The sequence below is a fragment of the Zootoca vivipara genome, chromosome 16, assembly GCF_965207765.1.
Source record: "Zootoca vivipara chromosome 16, rZooViv2.hap1.1, whole genome shotgun sequence".
Lineage (NCBI taxonomy): Eukaryota > Metazoa > Chordata > Lepidosauria > Squamata > Lacertidae > Zootoca > Zootoca vivipara.
The window spans coordinates 25,152,733-25,164,296 of NC_142599.1; the positions used below are offsets into that span (position 1 = coordinate 25,152,733).

Genomic DNA, 11,564 nt, shown 5'->3' on the forward strand with positions numbered 1-11,564 from the left:
GTTTAGGACTTCAGGGAAGCTTTCACTCCTCGATTTCTTCAAGTGAAGAAACTAGCCAGCCTAGGATGTCTATAAGTTTGCCACTCTATGGTATAACCTTCAAGTAAAAAATGCCTAAAGCTTCCAAATTCAGCAATTCACCTGAGAACTGGCCTGTTGAATCAGGGCAGTGATACATCTCTGCTGCCATTCTGGTTCTGGCAGTGGCCAACCAGATCCATCTGAGAAGCCCACAAACCAGTCATGAACGCGGCTTCCCCTTCTTTCTTCCCAGCAGCTGTAAACTGGTGGTTCCATTCAACTCTTGTGACTAGTACAGGCAAGAACCAGCCACTCCCAAAGCTACCCTAGAAGAGTTGCCTCACTCTTAACTTCAGTCATTACCTAAGATAGAATGATAGATGATAGATAGACAGATGATAGATACTTTATTGTCATTGTACACAGTACAACGAAATTGAATGTCTGTAGTTAACTAAAACTTCAGTCATTAGTTGATTTTTTCACACACTAATGCGAGTCTGACTGATGGACCACAGGAGCACTCAGGGTCTCTGAGGGAGACAGAATTCACAGCTTGGCTCATGAAACAGCAAGCTGCAGAGCAAAAGAGACAATAGAAGAAGCATTGTTGCATCAGGTTTTATAGGATTAGACATATTCGTGAAGGTCAGATCTCTCAGTTATTCACATGCTATTTTATTTAATGCATTTCATATCTCGCCATTTTCTCCAAGATCAAGGTGACGTACATGGTGGTCCCCTTCCTAAATTAACCACCACCACAACCCTGTGAGGTAGGTTAGGCTAAGAGGTGGTGACTGGCCTGAGGTCGCTCAGTGAGCTCCATGGCTGAGTGGGGATCTGAACCCTGGTCTCCCTAGTCTGACACACTAACCACTATAGCACACCGGCGCTCAGTGTGCTTGTTACAAGGCCTTCCTCCATTACTAGAGGTGAACAGGAAATGCTGCAGCTGAGACCTTAATCTAAACATTATCCAGGCTGGAAGCCATTTACTGTTTCAGCTGTGCTGGTATGATGCCCTTTCCCTCAGAAGACTGCGTTGGCCATGGTGGCATCTTCTGCAGCAGGGCTAGGCAACCCTTTTTTCTGTTGAGGGGTTCATCCTCTCCGGGATTATCTAGTTGAGGGCCACAAACCAGGAACAGAAGATTTCTGGATTAACTAATCTGGAATAAAGATCACCTGCTTTACTTTTCATTATATCTTACTCAGACTTGAATTCCCAGTCCTATGCAAATCTATTCAAAATAAGCCCCCAGCTGGCCAGGAGGGAGGTACACACAAACCAGGCCAATAGAGCTACTAATCTAGAAAGCAAGTGAATGTAACTCCTTTCTAACTTTAGTGTGGTGAGGGGGGGGTGAACACACGCGCACACACACACACACGCACACACATTAGGAAAGGAGGAGAAATTTGAATCAGTTCGCATTAAATGGAGAGACGACTTCATCTGCATTTTCCAAAATAATGCATGAGCTGAAACCCAACCATCCTTCAAAATGTGCACTTTGCTGGATTTTACAGTGCAATTTTTCAGCTAAGTAATGGTTACAAAAATGCAGTTACTGGGGTAAAGTATGCGTATATAAGCATACGCTGTTGAAAATAATATAAAATTACTATGAGGAAATTGCTTTGCAAAAATGTGTATATTACAATAAATTTGCACTAAAATGCTGATGAATTTTTGCAGGGACCCTTCTCTCTCTCTCTCTCTCTCTCTCTCTCTCTCTCTCTCTATATATATATATATATATATATATATATAGCAAGCAGATGTGGAACTGAGGAGAAGTGAATTTAAGAATGGCAAAATGGGGAACTGAAAGAAACCAGCAGTGGCAGATTTGCCCATCCCTAACACACACACACACACACACACACACACACACACACACAGAGAGAGAGAGAGAGAGAGAGAGAGAGAGAGAGAGAGAGAGAGAGAGAGAAGGCTATCAACTTGTTCTTTATTTTTTAAAATCTATTCCTTTTATCAAATAAAATAACTATGCTCTTCCAAATGTCCTGAAACTACAGGGTGGGGGGAAGGCTTAGCTCAGTGGCAGAGCATCTGCCTTGAATGCAGAAGCCCCCAAATTCAACCCCTGGCATCTCTACGTAGGGCTGTGAGAGATTCCTGCCTGAAGCCATGGAGAGGTGCTGCCAGTCAGTGCAGGGCATGAGTCAGGAAAGAAGGACCTTCTGGAGCGGCTTCGGGAGACATCTGAGTCCACTTGTGTCCTAAGCATCTTCACACGGGAGAGATATTTATATTAGTCAGAGCACTTGCATCTCACTCTTCAGCCAAAAAGGCCCCCACAGCTGCTTACATACGAACAAAACAAGACCACCCCTACAATTAAAAGAACAACAACCCTACATGACACACAAGGGAAAAGGGACAAGGAGGGAAGAGGAAGATCAAAATCACAACTTGGGCATCAATTTCTAAACGGCTGGTCCAGAAATGACCAGCTGGTCCAGGAGGTGCCTGATGGAGCTGGGCTATCAGAAAGATGATGGAAGGACCCCTCTGCTTCCCATCTCTCCCATAGAGGCAACCCTGATGCGTCTGGCCTACCATAGCAGAGTCGATGGAGTGAGTCCTGCTTTCTGTATTCTTCTTCACTCCCTAAGCAAGTCCCCTCTGTGTGCTCATGCTCAGACCCCCTTCCTAACAAGAGGTATTTTCCCCCTCTGTGGTGCTGGTAGGCTTGTCAAAGACTGACCTGAGCAAAAGGTTAGTTAGCTGAGTGGAGGCCAAAGGGTTGGTGGGTGAAGGGAATTGCAGGGCTGGGGTAGCGGGGGGAGGAATCATGAAAGGACCGGGCTGCGGCGTAGACGGCACATTGATTAACGAAGCCCCACCAAAGCAGTTCCATTGCCAGCGACCTGCTTAATTCACAAAACTCTTAATTGTTCCAGAGTTGGTTCAGTATTCCTTCTCCCCACAACTCCTCATACAAAGATGCCATTGTGTGTCGTGGTGATGACAGCGTTGTTTTTTGGGCCAGAGAGAGAGAGCGCGAAGAAAGAAAACTCTTGCGGAGGGGGGGGGGACGTCTCCCAACAGGGTGAAGAGGTTTAAATCAGCTTAGCCCAAATGCCAATTAATAAGGAAGAGGATTAGCCTCTGAGATCTATGGAATAGAGCATCATTGTATTCCTGGGAGGCTGTGGAATTTTATTTCCCTTTCCTACAACTTGGCTGCGCTCGTGTTTTCCTCCCCAACAACAACCAAACGCTTTTCTTGACCTCATGTAGCTTATGGAGCCACGATGTGCCTCTGTGCATGGTCCAGTCTAACCATTTATATGGATCTGCAGTCGTTTACCTGGGGCTGATGGGAGCTGTAGTCCAGCACACCTGGAGGGCACCAGGAAGGTGAATGCAGATTCATCTGGATAGAGATAAAACTTCTTCACACGGGACTTAGTTGAACTATGGGAGTGATGGCCAGCAAATTGGATAGCTTTAAAAGAAGGCTATTCTCTGACTTGGCAGTTAGAGGAAGCAATGCTTCCGAATCCCATTTGCTGGAAACTCCAGGAGGGCAGAGGGCATCTGGTTGGCCACTGTGAGACCAGGATGCTGGACTAGATGGGCCATTGGCCTGATCCAGCAAGCTCTTCTTCTGTCCTTAACCGTATTTTTAAAAGAACTTTATGCTAGAGATCTGTGAATATAGGTGTGCATTTTGTCCTCAGAGAAGGATCCAAATATTGCATGTCAGAGAGCCATACTGTGTGCAGAATGCCATTATGAGAGTGAATGATATTTTCTGTTATGTGGCATAGATTTATTTGACTTCTGGGAGACCGCAGAGAGGCTTTGCAAGCTGGACAGCTCCAAGCATGTCTCTTAATATTTGTTGCTACAGCACAGTGACCCTAAGGCTCATATTCCATCCCTCTCTTTACAATGGATGACTGACGAAGCTGCTAAACTCCACTGGCTAGTCTACCATTGCCTCCCCTCGCTGTTAGCAGGCCTGGCTGAACTCTTAAAAAGAGCCACCATCCAAGATTCACTGGGGATTAAACCTTCAGCATGTGCTCTGTGGACTGATCTATGAAGCTGACACATTCTGAGTCAGGCAGTTGGCAGCTGCTTTGAGGCAGAGAGAGAGATAGAGAGAGAAACAGGGCCTGACCGCTCGTGAGACAGTGGCCTCAGAAAAGCAGGCTCCACACAGTTGGGAGAGCAGCAGATCTGCCTCTTGCACTTGCTGGCCTATTCTTCCTCTACGGAGGTGCCCCACCCCCAGCATTTTTTGCTTTGCCTCTAGCAGGAAAATTTCCTGGGCTGACCCTGACAGGAGACTTCAGAGAGACAGCCTGGGACTTCCCACTGAACTATGGGTTCTGACATACAATGCTGGCTTTGACCTGGTCTACACATACTGAAGTATGAGAGAGCATAGTTTTCAACGTTCCCGTGAGAGGAAAACCTGCTCAGCAGGAAGCAGGCTAGGTTCCCTCTCCCTGGTGTGCTAGTACTCTACTTGCAGGGGTTTTGTATGGGGGAAATGGCACCTCAGCCTTTCCCCACTCCTGCATGTGTGCACGGTGCCTTGTACAGTACTGAGTCAAGGACTGCTAGCTGAAGAGATGCTAGGAATTGTATGAGAAGCATACACTAAGGTCACTAAGTTATGCCCCCCGTCCCTTCAGAACAAGTCCCATTGCATGTGGCTTAAAAGTAACGCAAAAGATTTGGGCTCCATTCTGTTAGAGCAGATCCAGCTTGGTGGTGTTATGGGAAGGTTGTGTGTGCGCTGAAACAGCACATCTAAGGGCTTATCCACACTTCTGCTTGTGCATTGCCTAGAAAGCATGGGTCCAAGCAGTTTTCCTCTTGCCCCCTTCCTTTCCAAGGAAAAACCTGCTCTTTAGCAATAGATCAGAACAAATGACAATGGGGGGCGGGGAAAGGCGAATTGCTGTTTGCTCCAACTGTGTGTTAAAGAGCGGTTTTCCCAGGGGGGAGCAGCAGGAGAAGAGGAAGTGTGGATAAGCCCTAAGATTTGGAACGCTGCATCTGCATCACATATTTGGGATGATTTCAAAGTGGCATGAGTGTCATGGCTTCCGCTGCCCGCCAAATCGATGTGACATCATTGTGTAAGTCTGCGTGGGGCTGGGAAATAAGAGCATAGGAAGACCTGGCTACCAGCCCAAAGGCTCATCTAGTCCAGCATCCAGCTTCCCACACTGGCCAACCAGCTGCCCGTGGGAAGCCCACAGGCAGGACCTGAGTGCAATAGCAGCGCCCTCTCCACTTGTGATCCTCAACAACTTGTCTAAGGAGGTAACCATGAACCCTTGGCAGAATTACCCTCCACCCATTTGTCTAATCCCCTTGTAAAGCTGTCTGAGTTGCTTTACAACTACATCCTGTGCCACTGAATCCCACAGATTAACTGTAGAAGCTCTTCCTGTTTTTGTGTGTGTGTCCTGAACCTTCCCACGTCCAACTTTATTTGGATGTCCCCATTGGGTTTTAGTATTACAAGAGAAGGAGAGAGAAAGAGAAGGGGGGAAGAGCGTCGAGCGCATGAATGGCCAAAACATCTTTGCCCAAGATGTTGGAGAAGATGGCTCGGCTGTTGTAGCCGCCGTGTAATTTATGACGGGGGTTTGCGCCATTGTCTGGGTCCCTCCTGTATTTTCGTGAGGGCTCTGCCTCTCTTCCCAGACCCCTGCTGCGCCCTGGCTACTGTACGGTTGCTAAGGGACATGTCATGTTGTCTATCACTATGCAGGGAGGTGGGGACGGCCTTCAGTGGGCCCATCTGGAGCCTGAGGCCTACATCCCCACAGGCGGGACTGATCGTGGCCCCAAGAAGTACAGAGGGCCTGGGAATGGGACGTTTAGATTTCCCTCAAGTTCATGGCCACCGGAGGCCTTTGGTTCTCAAGGGTGGGTGAGGAGGGGTGAAGAGTGGATTGTTGGCTGTTCTGCTCAGGGTTTTCTGGGCCTTTTTTTCTCCCACCCCCCATTCCGTCTGTATCCTCGCCTGCATACTGATCCCCCCGGCCTATTCTCCTCCCGACATGTGCCCACATAAATAAATTACCCCCACTGCTTGCATTTTGCGGAACAATTGGCCCCCTAAACTCTATTCATCTCCAGACAGCGCCTATTATCCCCCCGATTAAAGCCGACAGAATGGTTTGCAAGGGATACTGTTAACTCTGTCAAACTGTAAATAAGATGCTAATATAAAAATAAATAAGGGAGAGAGAGAGAGGGAGGGAGTTGGTTAGCACGGAGGGCTTGCGAGGTGGGGAGAAAACGGAGAAGGGACAAAGAGAGGGAGACTTCTGCGCCTGCTGCCTTGGGAAAGCAAATGAATCTGTAATGACCACTGTGTACAAACTGCAGGAGATAATATAATGGCAGCCCTTGCGAGCACTTGGGGTTGTTTTCACCAAGGCCTGTTTATTATGAAAGCCTCATTGAGACCTTGGTTGTATAAATGGCAACGTTGCCAGTGGGGACCTTCTCCCTATCCACTCTTCCTCAGCCTGATTTGCCACCTCTCCCGCCTGGCAAAGGCTAGGGTTTGAAAGGATTGGGGAATTGTTTCCTTTTTTCATTTTGAGTCCATGCACCTGATTTATATCATTTAATACCACATGATACACTGGAATGAAGAATTATAGGCATATGATTGATCAGTTGAACATCATGGGGCTCATCCTGCTTGCTTCCACCCTTTGGGCCTCCCACTTCTGCTCAGGGATGGGAGGAGAAACCCAGTTCAGTTTACATTCAAGGGCAATCCTACAAAAATTGCGCTTTCTGAATGAATGCATTAAAAACCAGAAATGCAGCCAACCCTCCAAAAATTCGCACTTCTATGAATTTTGCAACAAAGCCCTCCATCCCAAGTAATTTGTTGCTTTGTGTATTAACTAAAGTTATTTGTTTATTGTCACCCAAGTGATTTACACTGCATAAGATCTAAAACAAAAAAGGGAAGTATTATATTGCATGCAACATATTCAGAAAACAGAAACAAAATACCAGCCCCCTCCCAAAAACGTAATAAAAAAAAATAGCAACAATGAACACAGCAATACTCCCTCCCACTTACCAGCAGAGAAACATAACATCTAAGAATTAACACCCTGCTCCCTAGCCCCCAGACCATTCACATTAACCCATCTCCCCCTCCTCATCTCCCCACCACCCAACCCAGAAGTCCAGTGCCAAGGCCAGCTGCTGTAAAACAGTGGTGGGTGGGTCTTCCAGGGATTGTCTGGCACCTCTCCTTTCAGTGGAATTGGAGGTTTTTAAACAGAGGTTGGGTGGCCTTTTATAAGGGATTTGTTAGCTGTGGTTTCTGCATTTGCTGGGGCTTGGACTAGAGGACCCTTGAAGTCCCTTCCAACCCCAATTCAGGGAGAGTAGCAGCAAAAGCCAACCAGGAAGGTGGTCAAACGTTTTCCTGCTCTTCAGTTTCTCCAGTTGTAACGTACAAAGACGCATTATATTTGGGGGAATTGCTTTGCACTTGTGTGTGTATATTAGGAGGAATCTCCACTGCTGATGAATTTTGGTGGTGTCTTGTTTTAAGAAAGCAAACACTTGCAGACCAATATAGAAATGTTGGCGAAAGGGATTGCAAAAATGAGAAACTGGAATGGATGGATTTGCCACCCCTACTTCTGTTCTTACGTCCACATTAATCTAAAGCACCTTGACAGGCACATACGAAAAATGGTCAGAGCTATGCTCATCAAGCATTTAATTAATTAATACACATACCCCCACCCTTTCCCCAAAGAGCTCAAGGTGGCATATACAGTTCTTCCCCTTCTCCATTTTATCCTCACAACAATCCTGTGAGGTAGGTTAGGTCGAGAGGGCTAGCAGCCACTGACACCCTTCTCCTGCATGAAGTTGTCTAATCCTTTTTTTAAGCCAGCCAAGTTGATGGCCACCACTGCTTCCTGTGGGAGCAAGTTCCATACTTTCAATTATACACTGTGTGAAGGATTTCCATTCATATGTCCTGTTCGGATGAAGGTAGGATTTTGCCCGGTGGTCGATGGCTCCCCATTCAGTAGTGAGGGACCAAGACTGCAATCTGGGAGAACTGACAGTGGGCAAAACCTGCTCTTTGTCCCGGAAACCAAAGGCAGGTTTAGAAACTTTGAGGAACACTGGTATACTTTTCCTGTATCAGTAAAGGTAAAGGTAAATGGACCCCTGACTATTAGGTCCAGTCGTGACCGACTCTGGGGTTGCGGTGCTCATCTTGCTCTATTGGCCGAGGGAGCCGGCGTACAGCTTCCAGGTCATGTGGCCAGCATGACAAAGCCGCTTCTGGCGAACCAGAGCAGCACATGGAAACGCCGTTTACCTTCCCGCTGGAGCGGTACCTATTTATCTACTTGCACTTTGACGTGCTTTTGAACTGCTAGGTTGGCAGGAGCAGGGACCGAGCAACGGGAGCTCACCCCGTCGCAGGGATTCAAACCGCTGACCTTCTGATCGGCAAGCCCTAGGCTCTGTGGTTTAACCCACAGCGCCACCCGTGTCCCTCCTGTATCAGTAGCATCTCCTTAACTCCTGGGAAGGAAAGCGTTGCCACATAGTGGGGGGTGAATGTGCCTTTGCAAACCTGCAGAGGGGGAGAATCTATGGTCCTCCAGCTGCTCTTGAACTCCTTACCCCCTTCAGCCCCAACCAGCTTTGCCTGTGGCCAGGAACAGAGGCAGTTTTAGCCCAACAATATCTCGGTGGCCACCCCACTTTACAGGCACTTTCCCTCCCCGTAAAGACAGGCACATCACCAGCTGATAGAGAAACAGACATCACAATTATATTCAGGTTGTCCATGAAAGGGAATTATTAAGTGTTGCTCGTTCCAATGACTGCAGCCAGAAGGAGTCTGAGAAATAAGCCCCTTCATTATAATTATTCGGATTTGCCCTCCATCAAAGGCTGGGGGGGGGAATTGATCCTTTTAATCTGACCACATGCTTCTGCTTTGGGGATCTCGACTGGTTTGTACCACCTGCTTCCAACCCTGTGTGCCTTGGCAATTTTATAAGAGAGGCATGGTGTGTGTGTGTGTTCCCCTGTTTGTTTTTTAAATAAGAAAATAACATCAATTAATTTGAAAAAAGTAATAAGTAAGGCTAGGATGTGGCTAGTTAGGCGCTAATGCATTTGCTCCAGAGAGAGGACACAGTTCTGTCAATGCCAACCATACCCTTTGCCACCTTAGCACCCTCCAGATGTTTTGGAATTCAGCTCCCATAAGACCCTGCATCCAAAAGCCATGCTGGCTGGGCTGATGGGAGTTGTAGTTCAAAATGGCTGTGCTGGCTTTGGGCTGATGGGAGTTGTGGTCTAAAACCATCTGGAGGACACCAGAATGGCAGACATAGGTCAGTCTTTGCCATTCTGCTTTCCTCCAGATAGAAATATCAATCGTAGATGTTTACAGTTGGGCTGGGCTTTTAGTGTGGGATACAGGTGTGCAATTGTGGAAACTCTAGATGGGATCAAAGTACCATCTGGATCATTTGTGGCCTGCCAGATACTTCTGATTCAAGCCTGGAGGCCTTCATATGAGGACTGAGAGGGTTTCACCCATTCATATAACTTCATTGTTCCAATATGTATGTTCTCGTTTGCATTCTACCCCCTGGGATTCCACATTAACTTGGAGAAATTCTAAAATTGATTCTTGGCATGGATTCTTGAATACCTGTTGCTGGGGAGCCACAGGAGGGGAGAGGGCTCTTGTGCTCAAATTCTGCTTGCTGGATTCCCACAGGAATCTGGTTGGCCATTATGAGAACAGGATCCTGGACTAGATGGGCCACTGGCCTGATCGCCAGCAGACTCTCCCCAAATGTTACCTTGGTATGGTAGTTTCTAAACTCGCTCACACATCCCTCTCTGTCCTCCCATCAAGACTAGCAAGTTGCATCATCAGAGTTCACAGGCAAAAACTTTGAAGGAAGACAAATGAACAGGGGAAAACTTTGAGGGTTTGAAGCAAAACTAGTGAACAAGGCCTGGGGAAAGGGTATGTGGGCTTGGACATGTCACAAGTGCCAAACTAAGAGTCCTGGATGGCCGCATTTGGCCTGAGGTTCCCAACCCCATTTGATAAATGGTTCACTGGCTCCATCCAGCATGATACACAATCAAGTGGTGTGAGGGCTTAACCTCCCTCAGTGTTGTTACCTGAAACAAAAGTGGTATGGCCTAGAAATGGCTTTGAATTTGGTGGCAGGGGCGCCAAACCGAAATGAACAGTCCGTTACACTGATTTGCTTTTAAATCTCTTTCTCTTGTCTCCCCCCTTCCTCCTTGTCTTCCTCAGGTGGATGATGCAGTACAGAAGGACAAAAGCGATTCTGCAGCAGATTCTTGCAGCGCAGCTGCTGAAAACTATTCCTGTGATGTCCTTGCATGTGCTTCATGGTGGCCAAGCCTGTTTCTTTCCTCTCCTTTTTTAATGGGACCAGGACTATGACGACTTCAAAAATGCAGCGCTATTTTTGAGACTTAAGAGTGTCATTATTTTTGTAGACCTTGCCTTCATTATTGGTGGGGTGTGTGGTTTTAAAAGGGGGGGGATGTACCGAATTATTTTTATATGAATAATAAATGCAATTCAAATGACTGGAAATGTTTGTCGTGACTTTACTGAAAGAAAACAAAGCTGGCAAGTTGACGGGGTCAACTCACAGGAGGGTTCTTCGGGCAAATCTGGAAGGCTCAGGTGTTTCCTGAGCAAATACAAGACCAAAACAATGTATTTGTGTGGGGGTGTCCTGGTCTCAGCCGAGCAATCCATCCTCTCTATCCAGATTAAGGCCTGAAAGACCAAGGAAGTGGGGTCAGTGTGGGCACATGGAGCGCAAGTTGCACGAAAGCCTAATATATGACATTGCACCACATCCATAACTAATCATGGGGCACCTCTGGCAGTTTAAGCATCAGCCTTACCTTCTGATTTTACCAGCTTTGCAGAGAGAGCCTTAACTCCATTCTGAAACCAGCAGCTTTTTCTTTTAATTACTGGGTTTCCCTTGGTCTTTGAAAAGGAAATGTACTAAAATTCAACTTTATTTATCGATTCATTTGCATTTATAGTCCACCTATCCTCTAGGAGCTCAAGGCAGCACACATGGTTTTTCAGCCCCAATCAGGCAGCAAGTTAGTGCTGTGGAAGGAAGCGATTAAAACAGTCCAAGTCTTTAGAAACAACTCTGCATATAAGCACAGTTTAAAATGATTCCAGGAATAGACTAAAGGCGCTTAAAGGGATTGTTGGAAGAAGAAGAACTGTGGCTCAGTGGCAGAGCATCTGCTTTGCTTGCAGAAGGTCCCTAGTTCAATCCCCAAAGGCACCTCCTGGTAGGCCTGGGAAATACTCCTGCGGTGAAGACAATACAGAGCAAGATAGACCAATGTTCTGACTTGGTATGAGGCAGCTCCCTGTCTTCCTAACATTGAAAAGGCATGCAGAGCCGCTGTCAGTCTAAATGTCTAGTGG

The 11,564-nt window shown here is 46.9% G+C and overlaps 1 long non-coding RNA gene across 1 annotated transcript in view; it reads left to right on the forward strand.

The window, feature by feature from the left end:
- Positions 1–10,691, forward strand: part of LOC118076600 (uncharacterized) — a 31,212-nt gene extending 20,521 nt beyond the window's left edge. The window contains exon 3 of the long non-coding RNA XR_004691515.3: positions 10,386–10,691. This is a non-coding gene — a long non-coding RNA (uncharacterized LOC118076600). The remainder of the gene's footprint in view (positions 1–10,385) is intronic.
- The last annotated feature ends 873 nt before the right edge of the window (positions 10,692–11,564 follow it).